This window comes from Scatophagus argus, chromosome 13 (genome assembly GCF_020382885.2).
Source record: "Scatophagus argus isolate fScaArg1 chromosome 13, fScaArg1.pri, whole genome shotgun sequence".
Classification (NCBI taxonomy): domain Eukaryota; kingdom Metazoa; phylum Chordata; class Actinopteri; family Scatophagidae; genus Scatophagus; species Scatophagus argus.
The window spans coordinates 9,168,444-9,187,978 of NC_058505.1; the positions used below are offsets into that span (position 1 = coordinate 9,168,444).

General features: G+C 38.4%; 1 long non-coding RNA gene across 1 annotated transcript; it reads left to right on the forward strand.

The window, feature by feature from the left end:
• Positions 1–5,298: 5,298 nt before the first annotated feature.
• Positions 5,299–19,449, forward strand: LOC124069877. The gene is made up of 4 exons (XR_006845116.1): positions 5,299–5,471; positions 15,695–15,810; positions 18,563–18,614; positions 19,419–19,449. It is a non-coding gene; the product is annotated as an uncharacterized LOC124069877 (long non-coding RNA).
• The last annotated feature ends 86 nt before the right edge of the window (positions 19,450–19,535 follow it).

Here is a 19,535-nt window from a genome sequence, read left to right on the forward strand (position 1 = left end):
CAGAGAACATGAATTTGCACCTGAGGACATATAGCTATGCATCCAGAGTCACAAGGTGTGTCAAGACAAAATGTTAATTACACAATTTATGACAGAAATCAGTTGAAATATCTCCATGGATCTTGCTTATTTACATTTTAATTACTACTATTACTTATTCTTATTTTTTGGATGTGACCATAGCAAGCCCAATTCCTCCCCTACACTAGAAAGAAGCAAAATGACTGTTTTCCACTGGAGGTTTAGATGCTTGTTTATCACTTTTAAATACCATCATCTTTGCTGAAATCCCCTCTCAAAAGAACCTTTCACTTGCTGGAATAAATTCAAATTAAAATTTAAATCCCTCTTTGCATTTCTTCAGCCTTTTTTAAAATAGCTGCCTCCTTTTAGAAAGCTGTTTATGTAGTGATCTGTTCATAATCCAGTTTGTTTCTCAACAGCGAAAAACACAGAAATCGTATTATCACTATCTTGGAGAGATGATGCGAGAAATCAGGAAGTATAAATGTCTGGATCTGTGGAAGTTTTCAAAGTTGTAAAGCTGAGGAATATGGCAAAAGCCTTGCAATAGAGTAGTCTGTAACACTGCAATTTGACTTGCAAATACACAGAAATATAAAGTACATTGTGCTGCGCTATAACTCAAAAACATTTCAGCAACCTTGAGCAAAGCTAACATAGAGATAGACAATATGTGCCCATCCAACAAATCCACCATATGCTGGCATGTTTTAGACAACATGTAGACAGTATTTCACATATACTGTAGATACATGGCTCATCAGAAATGTTGATGCGTGTGACACAGCAACTGAAGTGACAACTGGAAGATTAACCCCTGGCTGACAAGTCACACAGATTTCTGTAAACAGCTCTTTCTTAGGAGGTGCTCACTTTCCAATATACTGAGAAAAACAATATCTAATCAGTATTGTAACAAATATAAACAGAAAAAGACATTTACATGCAATGCCTTTTGATAACAATCCATTTCAGATGTAAAATGACGCAGAAGAGGCCATAGGGAAATTTAATTTGCTCAAGCTAGATTGGATTTATTGTTTGGAAACAAATTATAATTGTGTCTCCAGAAAGTTAACCAAGATCTAAACAAAAGGAAATCAATGACCCACCCCCATTAATCACTCAAAGCCAGCTACTTGTGCTGAAGAAACTTACTTCATAATCAATTTCTTTGTTTTGCTCAAAGGGCATTTGCATTTTAGTTCATGTCAGCAAGCTTCCTGTATCTGGCGCAATCAAAAATTGCAAGCCATCCACATTAATGGAGTTTTTTTTCTATGTATTCAAGTGCATATCTCTGAATACTCAAGATGATTTTAGCTTATTATGCAAACTACCCTGCAAATATTTTAAAGACAGAAAAAAAAATCTGTTGAGTGGCAGACTTAACTTTTCTGATGCTTCTCATGCTGCCAGTGTCACAGTAAAACATTTTTTTTTTCTGTATGCTACATTGTCTAACATGTTTTCTTTTTAGTGTTAATGACTAACAACCAACCAGTATGTGCTCCCCAGGATCTTGCGGTTGAACCCCCACAGGACTCCTGAGACCAGACAGAAAAGCCTCCTGTTAGTTGTGTCTAGACATACTATTACAGCCACCAAGGTCATTATCAAAGCACGCATTATACACACCTGTTACCATTGTTTAGATGCTCGTTTTTGGCTGAACATCCAAGCTCCTATCTGGCCATTTATAGGCGTGTCTGCTTCATTGTCTGCCTGCCTGAGTAGAAAAGATGGGCAGGGACCCCCAGAGATGTCCAGATCTGGACCTAACCTCTCAATGACACAACACAATGAGTCCATGTCCTGTGAACTACAAAAGCCAGACATCGACTGACCAGTCATGCATTGATTTCTTAGATGTGAGCAATCATATGCTCTCATTTGAGAGCAGTGAATGTAAAGAGCCAGTAATGACCACTAATGACTGATGCTTTTAGTTGTCACTGATAAGGTGGATGATTTAAACATGCAGTTGAAAAGATAATTCAACACAGTTTTTTTTTCTGGATCTATGTGGGTTTAGTAATTAGCAGTGATCTTTAAGCAACATGGATACAGTGTCTTAACTGTGATTTTTACACCACAATAGTTGAAGATTTGTCACATTTTTGTCAATCAGATCTTTGGCCCACTATTTGCAAAAATATGCTTTCATTTGAGGGCAATGAATGTAGACAACAAATAGCTACCTTTAATGACCAATGCTTTTCATTGGTACCAATAAGGTAAACAATTTAGGAATTGCATGTAGGCATTTATTTACATGATGACAACATACAGCCTTAATTCCCATTTTTTTACACCACAGAAGTCCATATTCGGTCATGTCTGTCACATCCATTAAGTCTGTATTATACACTTAGTCATTGTATTAGTTTTTGAAGACTGCCCAAGTATGTTACAATGCACAAGAGGAATATATAGTAACTTTGGACTACAAACTCAGAAATAACAGAGCCCTAGTTCCAAAGGCATCAGTTTATGGCAACTAAAGGGAACATCCTATATTTGTCCATAAAACATTTGAAATGTTATTGAAGTATCTTCAAAGGACACTGAATAAACATATTGTAAGGTTGCCCACGGTCACACACACAAATCACCCCAAAGGGGATTGCTGGGAAGTAATCTAATCATTTCTTTTAACTGAGACACAGTGACATGCAGTGTAGATAATGATCCCCATGAAAAATGTACTGTATTTTCAAAAGGATCTTCCCTGTCTGCTGACATTAACATAAAGATAGTTCTACATCCTGGAGCCATATCAACATCATGTACTTATGTTTGGTTCCTTGTATTTGCATATGCAAATATATATATTTTTTATTTTAATTCAGTCCTTTTATGTGACTTTATGTGATGAACAAGCGGCTTCAAGTGGTTGCACAATGAGAGTTCAGTACCACCAAGAAGAAGCATTTGTGTCGTTTTAGACCAAGCTTAAAGCATTATGGCTGAAATTAACCACAGTTTAATATAGATTTTTACATGTCTATCATATTCAATGGCACACTGTGAATATGCATTGTTGTTTGGATGTACGGGCTGCCATGCGAAATTAGTCGCGTTGCTTTGTTGAAATTGCCGGGCGGGGTGTTGAGTGAGGGGTTTTGTTGAAGTTATACTGCTGACATTTTGATCCTGCAGTGCATTAGAAGAATTCAGTTAAACATATTTGTGTAGGTTTCACAGGAGGAAGGTATAGTGCTCAAAACAACAGGGTGCTGTGACCCTTCACTTTGCTTACATAATTTGCAGCAGAATGCGAAAAGCTTTTAGACACAGATGTGACCCATTGTAATACCCTTCTAAATGCAATCAAACACTTTCTACAAATATGAGCAGGACTTTTTAAATGTGAACCCTTGTTTGACATGTAATTTTGTCCAACCCACTCCTCTTTCATTTCTCCATCAGCTCTCTCCAGTTATGCCCACATTTTCAGTTGATGAAATAGCTTGACAAAATACTAGTTTATGTTCTATGCCTGCACTGAATGAGGTCTCTTTTTGAACAGATGTTAGGGCCAAAAGAAAATGTGACATTTTGTAATGGCGGTGCAGTGTAGTCTTCAATATGTTGCTGTCTCACAATTTGTCAAGATTGCTTTACATCAGTTGATTCTTTTTTTTTTTTTTTCTTTCTCCTGATGTCTAGATTAGGACATGAAATAATCATCCTCAGGACAAGCTTCTTGTGTCCCCACAGGGAGATTGTCTGCATCAGCAAACAAAGAACGTGTTATTTGATGAGATGCTTAGATAGATGTTTCTTTACTTTCATATGTGTGTATGATTATCAAGCACAAATAGTGAAAAGAGGGCAAAACAGAGCAGGCCTACTCTCTTTGTACGTCTCTTTCACAGTGTACCATGAATTGGCTCTTGAAGACAGTTAGAAATTAGACTTTCAAATGAGGCATTAAACAAGGTGATGATCAACTGCCAAACCTTAAGTAATGATATTCTCCATACTCAAGTCCCCAGCCTTGCATAACCAAATGCACAAATCACAGAAAAAAAGAACTGAAAATACATTATTATTATATATTGTGTTCACACGTCAGTCCCCGGGGACTGGAGGGGACATCACCGACAGATAAGCTTGTTTGGGTGGCCCCTACCATCAGCTGGGGAAGGGCTATGCTTGGATCTTGAGGAGGGAGGGGCCCTCATGGGTATCACTTATTTTAAATCCTGAGCCTCACCCCCCGTCCCCAAAACCCCCTCCCCCTCTTTTGCCCCCCTCGCCCCAGGCTCCACCCAGAAGTGTGGTTGCCTTTGTCATTGTAATCTGGCCCTGTTTGCTAAACGCTTCCACTGTTTACTCTCTGCTATAGGGGCTTGTATGAACAGGAGTCAGCAGGACGCAGGGTGACATCACTTTGGCTGGGGGGGTGTTTGAAAAGCTGCATTTGTGATTTCTCGGGGCCCCTTTCTTCTTTTATTCTTCCCTGTCTCTATCCAGGCCTGTCGAACGCATGAGCTAACTCAGGAGGCTAACATGGCCTACAGGGAGGAATTACACCTAATTACTTGAATAACTGCTAGGCAGCAGCCTTCCGTAGTCACCAAAAATCATTTCCAGGTCTCTGCCTTTTACTGATAGCCAGACTTCTTGTGACAGGAAAACCTTGGACAAAGCTTTTACATTCAAATGGTCCAGGAGAAATGAAACAGACTGACAGGTACAAACATTAAAAAGGGGGGGGGAATCAAATTAACAGACAAGGATTTCATATCATCTATTTTTGTTGTTGCCGTAGCGATAAAGTCGGAGACATTGAAACTGGTCTGTTCAGCCATTGTTATCATCCCTGGCCATCTGCTGCTGAGGAGTGACATTCCCTCTCATTTGCATGATGAGTGATGTATGAGGAGCTTGGGAGGGCATATGCCCCAGTCTTATGACAAAGCAAGTGAAAGTTTTTTTTTTCTTCGTTTTTTTTTAAACACATAAAACAAGGATCGATATATGAATAAGGCTGGATGGAGTAGGCGAAAAAAAAGGAATAAATCACCTGTGAGTGTGTATGTTTGTCCGTGTGTGTTGTTTGCCTGCATGTATGTTGCATTTTCACTAAGCGCACACAAATCTGTGGTGCCTGTGCGTGTGTCTGTGCGAGTGTACGCGCGCATGAGTAGAGGCTAGTGCGTGCATCTGCCTGCTTGTGTGCCTGTTTGTGTGTTTTGCGGATGTGGGAGTAGAGCGAGGAGGGGGGTTGGTGGCTGTTGATGTGCAAATGTGCATCATGTTGAAGGGCTGTGAATGGGGAGGTGTGACGTAAAAAGGGACCCGAACGCAGGTGCTTATCTCGAGGCTGTCAAAGGCACAGTATGTCATATTCCTGGGGACTACCTTTCAAAGCCACAGCACCAGCTCAGCTATCAAGAGACTGGGAGAAAATCAAACTTTTTGGATCACAGCACTAGGTTGGTGTCAAAGTTCTTTTTATTAAATATACTGTCAGCTTGGTCAGCATTTATCATCACTGATACTCTATCGCATATGTGAACGACAAGCCTTTTAGCTCACGCCGTTAGATGCTGTCATGTGAAATCCAAAACAGGAGCTGAAATGTACAAGTGTTGGAAACTTACTTAGATTTACAGAGATTTACTCAGCAGCTAAACTTGCGTTCTGCGGATTTTGCGAGATTATGCGAAATGGTATTGTGTTGGCAATTGTTCTGAATTGTGTCAGGGAGTATTTGGATAATATTGGTCTGATGGTGAACATTGTTTGCTTGATACAAATCAGCGTTCTTAAAATCTTTGCTGGAAAGCGAGCACAGCTTCTGTCCAGGTTTCAGACAGTTTGAGAAGAGATTAAATGGTTCAAACAGTTTTTTGAGAGGCATGACCTATTTTTGATCATCCAGATAGCATGTGATACTGTCTATCTAGATTAAATTCACAGCATTTGTGTAGAGTATAAGCTTGTCTTAGAAGAGCACATGTTCGTATTGTGTGCAGAGACAAAGCATTGTCAGGTTGCCTGTGGCTTTGACAGTGACAGCTGTACATACAAGACCACTGAGCCTAATGCACTTAAACATTGACTCCATGTACCAATAACATATTTGAACAGTCAGTGAAGTATTTTATTGCATCCTGTTCTGGCTTTCTGTAATTCTGGTAAAGTTTGAAAACTATGTGCTAACGCTGAATGTATTCTGACACTAAAATTGTCTACAAATCAGTTTTTGCATGATGTTTTAGTTTAAACAGATTCAGGAGGGGTAAAGAATTACATTTGGTTCTGCTTCTGTTTTTTTTTATTTTTTGCGTTTTTAACTGTTGCAAAGTTCAAAAACTATATGCTAATGGTGAATGTAGTTTGATAGTAACACAGACTGCAAGTGAACTTTTGTGTATACATGGACAACCCTTAGCTTTGAACAAATTCAGAGGGGCCAAAGCACTCGACAGTCTCCAGAGCAACTATTGATATAAGAGGACGGATGTTGGTTAGAAAAGTTCATCATTTACTAGTAACTTGCAGCACACTAATGGCTCAGAATCTGCTTGATGACCCAACTTTGAGTCGATCATTGTTAAACAAATGCAGTTTTCTCCTTAATATATCCTTAATATATATTATAACAAGATCACAGTTTAGGTCTGTATTAGCGAAAGAATTTATGGTCCTTGTGAAATTATCAGGGTAAGAGTTTGTTCCTTATTCAGGAAATAAACAGTTTACCATGAAGTTAAAAATATTTGTGTAAACTGCTCCATCTGCCTGTCATATATATCAACACGTCTTTCAGAGACATCATAATCTATGACTGAGAAATTTAATGCTTTTTATGTTTGGAAAATTTCAGTGTCAAATTTGGTAAATTTTCAGAGATGAAATAAATTGAAATGATGGCTGTCATTCTGCCTGGTAGCCTCCATTTTCTCATAAATCTATCAGCTTACTTCAGCCAGCCTGAATCTCTCAACAAACAAGAAAATAGCAACAAAAGACATTAGATAACAAAGCGTTGTGTAACGGTGTAACATCCTGCTTATCGCCCCGAAAAGTTTGACAAGTGATTTACACAGGATAACATATGAAGACAGGACCTGTGAGCGAGGTTATAAAGTTACACCTCTGCTCTGTTTTAATTACAAAAACAGCTCAGGCTATAGCAGGGATGTGTGGCAAAGCAGTGATAAGTAAGAGCCATTATTCCTGTCTGCTCCCCACCCTCCGCTTGAAAGCAGGATGTTAGTTGCTACACAACACATAAATGTAACCTCTGTTCACCCACAGGAACTGTCCATGGTACCTGCTGTCTCCAAAAAACTGCATTCTCAAACTTATTCACATAGTTGCAAAGCATACTGAACTTCTGTTTTGGAAAAAAAAAAAATGTTTCCTTCTGTTTCCATCACTCTTGCCCAAAAATAAAAATATCAGGTCATTCAGGTTTTGGGATCTTTTGATCTCTAATTGCTTGTTTCAGTTATAAGACAGATGCCTGCGGGTGCATACAATATAAATGACAAAATCGCACAAAAAAACACAGCATACATGATGCATATTGTGTTACCTGTTTTTTTTTTTTTACCCTACTCAAACTTCAGTTAGTTAATCCAGGAAAATGAATTATGTGGATTTAATTCAGCAAGGTCTCAGAAATGATCCATCTGCTGTTGAGCAGCTGGTGAAAGGATAAATGTAATTAATTACTTAACTTTTGAACAGTATTACAGAAAAACAGTGCTGTTTGTGCGTCCTATTGGAAAAAAATGTAAAGCAACAGAATGATATATACATGTCAGATTATTGTTTTGTTTACAGTTGTTAGGAACATGTTCCTTTTTTCCATTGTTTTTTCTATAACCTGTAATATTGTTAAAAAAAGGGTTTTGTCAAGGTGTATAATTCATGTATTCTCATGTAATAGTCACAATTTCACTATATTACTCTGAAATACTATTGATATTGCAAAATTAAAGTTCAGTAAATTAAATATTATATTATATAATTAGGTGTGTAGAATTTAATCTTCAATATTTAAATTTTACAGGCTTACACTGTAATTTAAAAAAACAATTCCTGTTTTTTCTTTTGGAAGTGGACTGATCCTAACCAGACACTCTAAAATAATAAATAAACATTCACAAATGAACAAATGACAATGAAATGTTAGTTGTGTATAATGAAGATCATATTTTCTACCTTGGTTTTACTTTAGTGAAATGATCTAAAAATGTTAACAAGGTTGAATCAGGTGAGAATTTTTTTTTGTAAAGGTAATAAAACACAACAGCAAAACCCTTTTAGTGAATAGTTAAATTAGCTTGACAGGGCAATGTTCCCAATTAATATTACATGGGATTTTTTTTCAGCCTCTCTTTTTTAAAAATATATTTCAGAATTTACCTTGATTGTAATGTACCTCATTGGCTGTGGTTTTGTTTGTTGGCCTAACTATAAAGGATCTGCTTATACCCTTGTGGGTTGGGAAGAATTAGGATTTATGAATTTATTTCCTCTGTTGTATTGTTTAAACAGCTTTGGTTTAGTTTTGATCCCTTCCTCTTGCCTTTGAGGCTGTTCCACGGTGTCAGCTGTTGACTGATAGTAAGAGAACTGCCTCACAGTGTGAATGAAAGAAAACTAGCGGTTGGTAAACACTGATAAGGGATAAATAGAAAGCGGTCAGGCAGAGATAGTTCTGTGGGAGCCCAGATTGTGTGCGGTCTGTTAAAATGAGATTCTGAGCCTGTCCTTTTTATTCTTCCTCCCCTCCCCTCCCCTCCCCTGTGCGGCGTTTGTCTGGAAAATCTCCAGTGACCCGGCTCGGCAGTCCCAGGCTGCAGTATTCTCTTTTTGTATTTGTTTTGTTTTCTAACAAGGGTCAAGTTGGCCAATAGACATGTCCCTGATGCTTATAGACAGCTGTCATGACTTCAAGCACTTACAATAGTTACATTTTACATGTATTCATGGTTCTGCTTCAACAAGCACTGCAGCAATAGATTAACTAAAATTAAAAAAAAAAAACTAAACACGTGCACGATTTTGAAACTTGTACTTATTGTCATATAATGTACCTTTGAACCCCTTTAAGATTTTTTTATTTTTTTAAAGAGTAGCTGACTTCTGAACATCCATCCATCCATCCATCCATTCATCCTCTCTGATATTACCCACTCCATATGTGTTCAATTATCAAGTCAAAGCTACATGTATATATCACCATGTTATAGTAATTACAGTCACATAATTATGCATTTACACTCTCTTCACTACAGACCCTGAGGAATATAAATCGCTTTTATCAATTGAAATCACTCTAAATGACTGTCTTATTCAATTCCTTTTAGTAGCAGCCTGTTCTATCCAGTAATCATTGATTTTTTTTTTCGGGGGTGAATCTATCTTTTAGTCACCATGTGGTGTATTTACACGGAAAATAATTCAGCCCATTGTAGCCCAGCAGCTAATGAGATTGGTTGTTAAGTGAATGACACAAAGGCTACAAAAAAAAAAAAGCTTAGCGTTTCGGGTGAATATCACAGTGTCCCTGCACACACACACACACACACACACACACGCACACATACGCACACACCAACCAAACACACTCTCTCAGCAGCGAGACTCTGGACTACCCTGTACCCCACCTCGATATCCTTCTGCTCCGTCTCCTCCTCGACGTCACTATGAGATGCAAAACAAAGGCTAAAGGGGGCATGGTAAGTCAAGCTCGTGATTCTGCCCTGTCGGACATGTTAACATGAGTGCATTTGGATGCAGGAGACAAGTGATTCTGTTTGTCTGTGTGAGGATGTGCTGTGCTGTGTAAGCCTCAGGCTCAGATAAGTAGCTTCATGGAAGGGTCAATAACAGTGATGCTGTTTTATGTGTCTCAGAGTAAGATCACTACATTTTACTTGACCATTCTTAACTTCAGATTTGCTGCTAAAACTTTTCTCTCCATTTCTTTATTTAAGATATTGTCTTGCCTTGCACTTTGCGTTATGGGCACTTTATGCTAGTTTCTGTCAGAAATATGAGTTTTTATTAACAAAAGTATAAAGGGTTATTTGTGTGTGTGTGTGTGTGTGTGTGTGTGTGTGTGTGTGTGTGTGTATGCCTGTATTTGTTACACGGAGGCTGTTTATTGTTGCTGATCCTTGAGTAAAGCTTGACTCAATGTTGTCCAAGGACTTATCTAAAAATCGCTGAAATGTATAATAGACCCTGACAGCCCAAGAGAGGATCTTGTTAAAAGCCCAGACTCAGTTTGTATCGATTGCTGAACTGTGAAAATACTCACTCAAAAGTGAGTAGATGCTGTTTTAACAGATTTTAAACACTGCAGATATCTTGTACCTTCCCTCGGACGCCTCTTTTTGATCTCTGATAATAGCGCTGGATCAACATTAGTAATACAAAAAATTTAAGTGCATTAGCTTATCATGCTTCACTGTCAGGCTTGAAAGTGGGTTAAAGTCCATCGCGTATATTAAAACCCTGGACTTAAGTCAAATTTACATTTTGTTAAAGATTACTCCTTTTATTGATGCATATAATCATATTCATGGACCATCTGCTGATTTGGCAGGCATGGATCAAACTCACAAAACAGCTCCGCTAACCTTTTAAGTACAAAATAGTCTGGCTTAACTCTGCTCGCCCAGAAGTGTGTGCATATTATATGTGTGAGTGTGTGAGATTGTATGGATATTGGATAATACTTAATTTAGATCCTGCAGGCTGCTCGTGCCATATTTTATTTTATCATGATCGCTTTGGGAGCAGACCAGGGCTTGTGTTTGAACAACTGAGCAAATAATGTTTTGTCTGACAATAAGCAAAGCAGAATCTTGGTATAAGGAATTTGATTAAACTCTTGACCACAGCATACATCAGTCACCCCGTTTAGGTGGATTTCACAGTGCAGGTTAAGATCGGCTGTACAGGCCTCACCTCTTGACTGTGATAAAACACAGCTTAAGTCTTTTCTAGTTATTCTGATAACTGATTAGTCCTGAACTGATCTCCCAGTGTGTGTTTCACAGAAACAGGAATTTAACATTGGGCATCCTTACTGCACAAAATACTTATGTTCGACTCATTCCAAACAAAGCTTACGCAGATTGAGAATTCATATGCCAGAGGTAAATCCGAGTTAACACGGATTTATACTGGCATGAGTTAAAGGACTAGAGTTTGTAATCCAGGTGGCCAAGGGATTTTACCATACAGTGGCAAAAATCACTTAAAACTCCCCCAACATCCTAAGCCACTGAGCTCAGTAAGCAGACAGATTGTTCAGAATTGATGACAGCACAACTATATCAGAGCTGGACTCTGTGTTGGTGTGTGTGTGTGCATGTATGTGTATTCGTGTGCTTGTGCGTACGCCTGTGTTTGTGTGTGTGCGCATATGTGGACATGTTTGCTTCCTATATACACTCAATTAGTATTAAAAGGGCTGTTTAGAGGAAGACCTTGACAGATTGGTATTATTTTGCTGCAACAGGGTAGGGGAGGTGCACTGGGAATACTGCCGTCTATCTGCATAAACATCAGTAGCACAAATAAAAAGACAGCAACCTCCATTTCATTGGCCTCTGACTGATTAGTTTAATGATCAAAGTCACCACTAATATTCAAATAATTAATGTTTTAATAGCCAGTTTTAATACCCAGTACTTTAACAAATACTGGAAGAAAAACAAAGGTGGGTCTCAATGTGTGTATGGGCCAGTGTGTGCATGTGTGTGTGTGTGTGTGTGTGTGAATGTACGCACCCATGTGCACATGTGCACATGTGTGTGGAGGACAGAGGAGCAGAGATAGAGTGGAGTTGTTTAATGACAGGAACAGCTGACTCATTTAGAGAGAGCAGTGAAAGGTAATTAACCCTGGGAAAACTACAGCTGCCATGCGAGCTGTTCACTTCAGCGCAATCTGATTAGGAATCACTGCTCGAGTCCCTGACTCCTTTCAGACACTGTATGTTCGAGGTAAACTTTTCCCTTTGCCCCGGAGAGCCCCGGAGCACTGGAGACCTGCCTTTTGTGACAGGGGATTAGCTGGAACGGTTACTACGTTTCTCCAAATTGCAGACCACCTGGTAGCATTCATGCAACCTCCTCCATGAAAGGGCCTCCTCGGGCAGGAACAATGGGCAGGATTACGCTGCTCATTGTTACACCAGGGCTGGAACTTCTTTTTCCCCAAACACCTGTCCCCAAATTAGACAGGTTTGAAAAACCATGTTCATGACAGAATTCAAAGATTCAAACTAACATGAGAGTGGTTTGGCAGACTGGAGACTTGCCAATGGACAAATTGTCTGCCACTCCATTTATTATGCTATTGATTCATAGTGTAGTGTAAAAAGATTTTATTTGTCTCAATATTTTGGTGCTCTTAATTGGATTGAAATTCACAAATAAAATAGCATATCATCTAGGCCCCTTTCATACGATAAGGGAACTAAAAGCACCAGAAATTTGGTCAAAAACAGAAATTGGTTCTTTGATGTCAGAAGAAACAATCTGGACTTGGTGCCTCTGTGTGGTCCGGCTCCAGATGAACTCAATTTAGAGGGAAGGCTTTGGGATGACTTTGGAAGGAGATTACAAGATTCATAAATCACCTCGGCAAAGGTGTCACCATCTGACTCTTTTATGGGACTCTTGCTAACTCCGTCCAATAACAAGTTTCCCCTGTAGTTATGCCATCATAACAAATCATTGAAGCGATAGTGGCTAGCCAGGCTCCTAATTGTCTGTTAAGAATTCTGTGAGCTGTGTTCTTTTATTGAAGCATCTCTGTCTTGGAAAAGTGATAAGATGCCAATACGCTCCTCTATAAAAGTACTCTTTGGCAAAAGGCACAAACACTTTGCTTGGCCGTCAGGGTAGCTGTGAGGCTGTTATATCTGAAATCGCAGTTGACTTCAAGATTTTTTACTGTGTTTGCATGAATCCAGAAACCTCTATCAGGCAGAGGAATGCTCATAAATTGCCGGCTGAATAATTTGCTTTCAGATTTTTTTTTCTTCTGAAATTTAGATTATAGTAAATAAATGCACCTTAATTTAAAGTACATTTATAGAATAAACTTCAGTATCTTCTATCCTATTTAGTGAAGTGATATAAAGATTTTTTTTTTTTTTTTCTAAACAAGTGAAATTTTGATGTTGATTAACAACCTTGGTTTCTTTTGTCCCCCTCCCCATTCCAAAAATGTGTCTTAGCTATTATCCTAATGTCCAGTTGGTATTTAGGGACGGGGCATCTGACGAGTCCCTGGCCACCCCACAAAGAAAAGACAAAAAGTTGTTTATCTAAATACTCTCTGAACAGAAGTTGATTTTAATCTCTGAGCAGAGTTTAATTTACTCACCGTGAGTACATTTGCATCTCAATGAAAAATGGCAAAAGCAATCGCTTGTTTTCTGTATACAATTTTACCTGCTTTTCCACAGAATAAGTGTTAGCTCTTTCCAAACTGGTGTATACCTGCCAGCTCTCCTTTAGCTTCAACCACACTGACTTTATGTCTAGCTGGTTCTCTGCACACCTCAAACATCCTATAGGGTAAATATAAATTGCAAGCGGTTCACTATATTCTCTGACATTCATTACAAGGAAATATGAAAGTAGAAGGTGCTATCTCCTGCCGTTTGCTCTTTATTATACATAAACATAAAACACTTAGCATGTAAAATTAATGTGAAAATTATTCCCGGGGTAAACTATAAACACAGAAGTTACCCCGCACATTTACCCTTTTTTTCTCCTTCCCCTAGATCAGAGTGTAATTGCCAGTAATCAGGTCTGTTTGCTGCTGATAAAACCACTCTGAATGCGAGGAACCCTCTTTGTGTGATGACTCAATTATGCCAGAAGTGGCTCATCAAACCTGGCCCATCAGCTGCTTTAATAAATAAGGAGGAAAACTTGCTGCAGGCGCATTATAATTCCATTCATTCCATAATTAAATCCATTCCAGTTTTAACCCTTCACTCAGTGTGCTTCTGGAAAAGGAAACAAAAACAAGGAGCAGGGTGGGGGGGGGGGGAGTGGGGTGTTGGGTGGGGTGAGTACACACCAGACAGTGACCTTGCACAGAGCACCTATCCGTTCCCTATAATTCAAAATGATACTGCTGAAGAAAGGTTAAGAGAAAAAGGCTCGTGGAGAAAAGGATGCGAATCAGTTAAGACGCTGCTCCTGTTTTTTATGTATGCATTGTTTCCCTACACAGCCTTAGACAGTAATTATATTAAAAGAGTAATCTAATCATAACAGTTGGTTGGTTGGTTGAGAGTGCAGCACTGACATTTTGAAATCTTATTTTGTGTAATCTCTTTTGCCTCTATCATCTCGCCTGTACCTCCTATCTAAAGGAAATGTAAATAATGTAATTAATTTTATGGTCTCCAGAATCTTACTTTGCTACTCTGGCCTGTTTTATTGGTTCCAAGATGAGGTATCAGCACAGTACCGGTGAGTTTTTTTACTCCATCACCATAATGTCTGTGTTAATTACATGAGAGCGTCCCAAGTGCACGGATAAGCTGGGAACAAGGGGACACAAAGACTCAAGGTCAGTGATGAATATCCACAGCAGCTGCGCGGTATTAATAAGGCATTATATGAAAATAATCATAATAGCATCACTTACAACAAAATAGCAAGAGTGTGGTCAGCGCAATGTTAGGAGTGTCGGGGTGTTTTATAGATATTTCCTCTCCACCATCTCAGCTTGGATCCAGCCTTTCTGATAATGGTGTGAGGCAATGGTTATTCATGATTGCTGGACTGGGAAGGTCTCTCTCTCTCTCTCTCTCTCTCTCTCTCTTTTTCTACCCCCAGTCGTAGCCCATTCTCTCCTCTGTGGTGGGAATGCTAGCAGATGGGGTTAGGGGGGAATGGGCTGGGCTCAAGGACAGCTAGCAGCCAGATTAACACGTAGAGAATCTTATAGACCCCAAGCATCAGGCTGCCTCCTTTCCCCCCTGAGAAATCTGCCCTAGACAGAGGGAAACAGTCCTCTGAGAAACATTATTTGTGTTGGACTTGGGGTGTGTGCATGAGGGTGAGAGGCGGGAGTGCATAAATATGATTCAGCAGATGACGAACCAGCTCAAATAGTAGTGAGTCTTTTTTTCATATGCTAATGAAACTGAGTGAATAACCCTCCCTCACCTCCCCTCCCCTTTCCTTTTTTCCCCCAGTTTTGTTTTTCTGGGGAAGCGCTCTGTGAGCTATAATTAAGAAGATGTTGTTGGTTGTTTTTTTTTTTTTTTGGTTTTTTTTTTTCTCCAAAGCTAACAAAAATAAATAATTCCATAATAAGATCTGTGAAGTGAAGAGGCTTAATGTACTCATTGTGTTCATCCTTGTTTTCCCTCTTGGATGTTTTGTATTAATTAGAAGCAAGCAATTTGATCTCTGTCAAGCAATCAATTTGCATTGCGCTTCTTATTCCATGTGAGGTATTAATATGCTGTTTCCACTCCTTTCTGACTCCATGTTCTCATCCTTGTCTCTAGATTACGAAAATGTAATAATAAAAACCTTCAGGAAGATCTTTAGAGACATATAATCGATTTCAGATATGATGAATAAAAAGGAAATAAGTCACATACTTTTAATTTACATGTGGATTTTTTTCTCTCTTCTAGATAATGAATTACATGATCACCTCCTGAGAGATAACAAGTGTGAAAGCAACAACCAGGGGGGACAGTGTGGGTCTGGCATCTTATCCTACAGTGCGCACGGAAACCTACAATCAAAGGTAAATTATCTGATGGGGCACGGGCAAAGTTTAACAGAGTGAAAATAACTTTTGTTAGGGACAAAAAGTCACTGGAGATAAATGATTACGTAACTGTGTTTTGGATAAGTAGCTTACTAAGTGGCGGAGTGTCGCTGCTCCTTTGACCACACTGATCACAAACTCAGGTTGCTGTGGGAGGCTGGCAGATTATATACTCTTTTAAAGGTGTCGCTGAGTCAGCTTGAAATGATAACAGGAAGTTTGATACAAAAAAAAAAAAAAAATACTGTCAATCTTAAAAGGTGTACTTAGTGATCTTATTTCTGTGTTTTGACATGATCTCATCACAGCTCCAGCTGTTTCTTCACAACATTTTATGATTGTCAGAGAACAGGCCGAAATATCTGAGGAAAATTCAGATGGAAACACATGTTGTTTTGTGTTGTTTCAACACTGAGCTTCAACAAGACAAGAGTAAGAAAGTGAGAAAACTGAACAGAATCACTGAAAAACACATACGTGACTATATTGTTCTGCATTTATTCCTCAAATTATTATATGTATTATTAGGCTGAAATAATAACGCTTTTAAGAAAATGTCATTTTTTTCTACTGGTATCAAATTAAGTTCCCCTACTTATCATTTCTGAACTATGGAGAAATATTTACTACACGGTTCGTGACACATTATTGCTGTAAGCAGATAAAAGAACATTTTAAGTAGAGTGATTGTCACCAATTCTATAAAGACATATTTATGTTATTATGTGTGTTTTACAATACAGTCATTCATTATCATATATATTATTATATATATGATAATTTATATTATTTAAACCAGGCTGCACTGCACTAGGCTGACAAATTATAGCTAGATTATAATGTGTTCTAAATAATTTATTAAATGCATATACAGAGTATTGTATACATAATTATAAATGCTAAACACAGGAAGTTAAAATAAGTTTTGCCATTCCACTTTCAAATATCCATGGCTAAATTCTGTGCTATGTGGTTCAGGTTCATGGCTAATGTACACCACATGGCACACTAAAAACACATATGATGCACTGACCAAAAGCATCGTGAAACAACAATAATCAAAAGATAAATTCTGTTAAGATCTCAGCCAGATTGCGTCAGGATTGTCATGAAAGCTCCCGTTTGACCCTGAATGTATCTATTTGTTCTGATTTTGTAAACATTCACCATCATACGTTTGTCCATGTTGTTGCCACACCAGGAGTACCTGTTAATACACCAGAGCATAAACGGACGCCTTCCTCGTTGTCTTGTTACTTGTCACTCCCTGTTATGTGAATTGAATATACAATAGCCTCTGCTTTGTCACAAACCATTTCGTCATAATTATGTCAGAAATGCACATGTGGCGCACTTTAAAAAGCAACGCAGACAAAAGAAAGGCTTCAATCTGCTTGTCAGACGCAAACTTATATAACACATGAAATTGGATACGCAGCTCATGGTAAAATATGCTGATCTATAGTCAGACATACAGCACAGCAAAACTGTGCTTCATTGGTTGGACTGGCACAGCACTGACGATAAACTGAGGTTTTAGGAACCATCACTGATTATTAGGTGATCCCTATAGCATTAAGGTTTCTCTTTTTAATTAATTTATAACATTCTGTTTTTATTTTAGGCATATTATTATTATTAAATTCATCCAGGGAAATTAATAAAATACAAAAAAGTAAAACATTAACAAGCTGAATGATAAAATACTGCTTTTAAATACATTTACACAAGAAGGGCACTTCTAAAATGCCAGATGAAGTAAAAAAAATAAATAAAATAAAAAAATACAACAAACACACCGGTAATAAATGTGTGTGAGTCATTGGTGATATTTTGGTACACTGATAACATCATTTGAACTTTGATTAACGTGGACGTTACAATCTCAGTTTGCAGGATGTAAGAGCAACATTTTGCCTTCAGAACAACAAATTTATACAAAATGTTGAAGCACGTCTGTGTGGAAAAGTGTTACAAACTAATGAGGTACATTCGTTTTTACAGAATGTAATCTATAGTGTTTGGGAGTTGTTTGTCTCAATAGGCTGTAGTAATCAAAAGTAATGAACCTATTATGAGCAGGACCTCTGAGGGCCCGGCGTGGCATTAAGAGTGTGGCACATAAAAGGTTTATTAAAGGAAATTAAGGTCCATCACTGCCACACCTGCTCCCCTATTATAAATGTATGACAGGTCAGTGCCTTCAATCACAACAGCAAACGAGAGAGAGGAGTCATGTTTCCCATTACCAGGGAAAAGTAACAGCATATCCTATGACTCACAGATTTCACTGGCCTGTGACCACTATACGCCACCATCAGCCTGGAATAATTATGTTTAATAGGTTTTATTTGGGGCCCACAAGCAACAGCCAGCGAGAGTGGATGGATTTTAGCAACTATTTTTGTCTAAACACACACAGTGAGGTGCAGTCCGTACTTTAATGTCATTATTTAGTGTCATTACATTTTTACTCACCTTTGAAACTTTTTTCCCAAAACATTATACTTTATGTGTTTGCATATTAGTGATGTTTTAGGAGCTCTGCGCACAGATTGATTTTAAGGCTTACTGTTCCCTGGTTGACTGTCAAAAATCAGCAATAATCTATAAAGTGTTAAAAACCTTTTTTTTTCCATTTTAAATAAAAGAAATGAATAAAAAATTATAAATAGAATCTGTCTACCTGTTTGGTGGCTCATCTGTACATCACATGTTTTATTTACAGATGGATTCTGAAGGCGAGGAGCAAACCCTGAAAACATGCAACAGTAGCACAGGTAAAGTGCGCCTTTCACTCTTAGTTTTGCGTTTAACTGGCACGCAAAAACACATATTCCACTTACGAGTTAGGGGTACAAGTTCAACAACCCAACTTTATAACTGTCAATTTTATGTATTATCTTACTGATCTGAAGAGCACTGCACTGCCATTTCATTATCCAGAGGGGAATAACTTCATTAAATTTGAACACTGGCTCAAATTAGTTAAGAAGAGTGTATATATTGTGTGATTGAAAACCTCTAGACTGGATATGTCATTATGTGAGTGTTCAGGGCCTCTGAGGCCTGCCTGCACGCGCTGGAGCTATTACTACACCTGGGGAAATTCATGAAAAGTGTTATTATTGGTTGTGCTTCACGGGAGTAGGGGCAGAACTTGTGAATGAGATTCACACAAGCCTCTGGGAAAATTGATTTACCCTTTTAGATCATGTTGTCAATGCTGTCAAAGGATGAGCTACTGTTGGTGTCCCAGAGAATGAGCAGATTGAATGAAAAGCTTTTCAGATCAATGAAGAGACCACTTTTCCATCCTTATGCTGATTATACCCGATGCCATAGTAAAAGAGAATCAAATCTATGGTAAAAGGCTGCATAAAGTATTATTAGTCCAGGTGGTGTCATCCCTAAAAGAAAATCTCTCAAATCTCTCATATCTCAAAACAAATATTTACAGAACATTGTAAAAAAAAAAGTCGCTCTAAACCTTTGAAGATGAATACATGGACAGATGCTGTGCTGCTGTAGTGGAAAAGTAAACATGACTTTTTATCCGTTCTTTTTTGGCCTTCATCTCACAGGGCTGGCCGACTGCATCGCCGAGACTCACAGGTGAAATTTTACAACGTCAACTCTTTGAATCCTCTCTTCTTTTCCATCTTGATGCAAAAAACAAAAAAAAAATCTTTCTCCCAGAT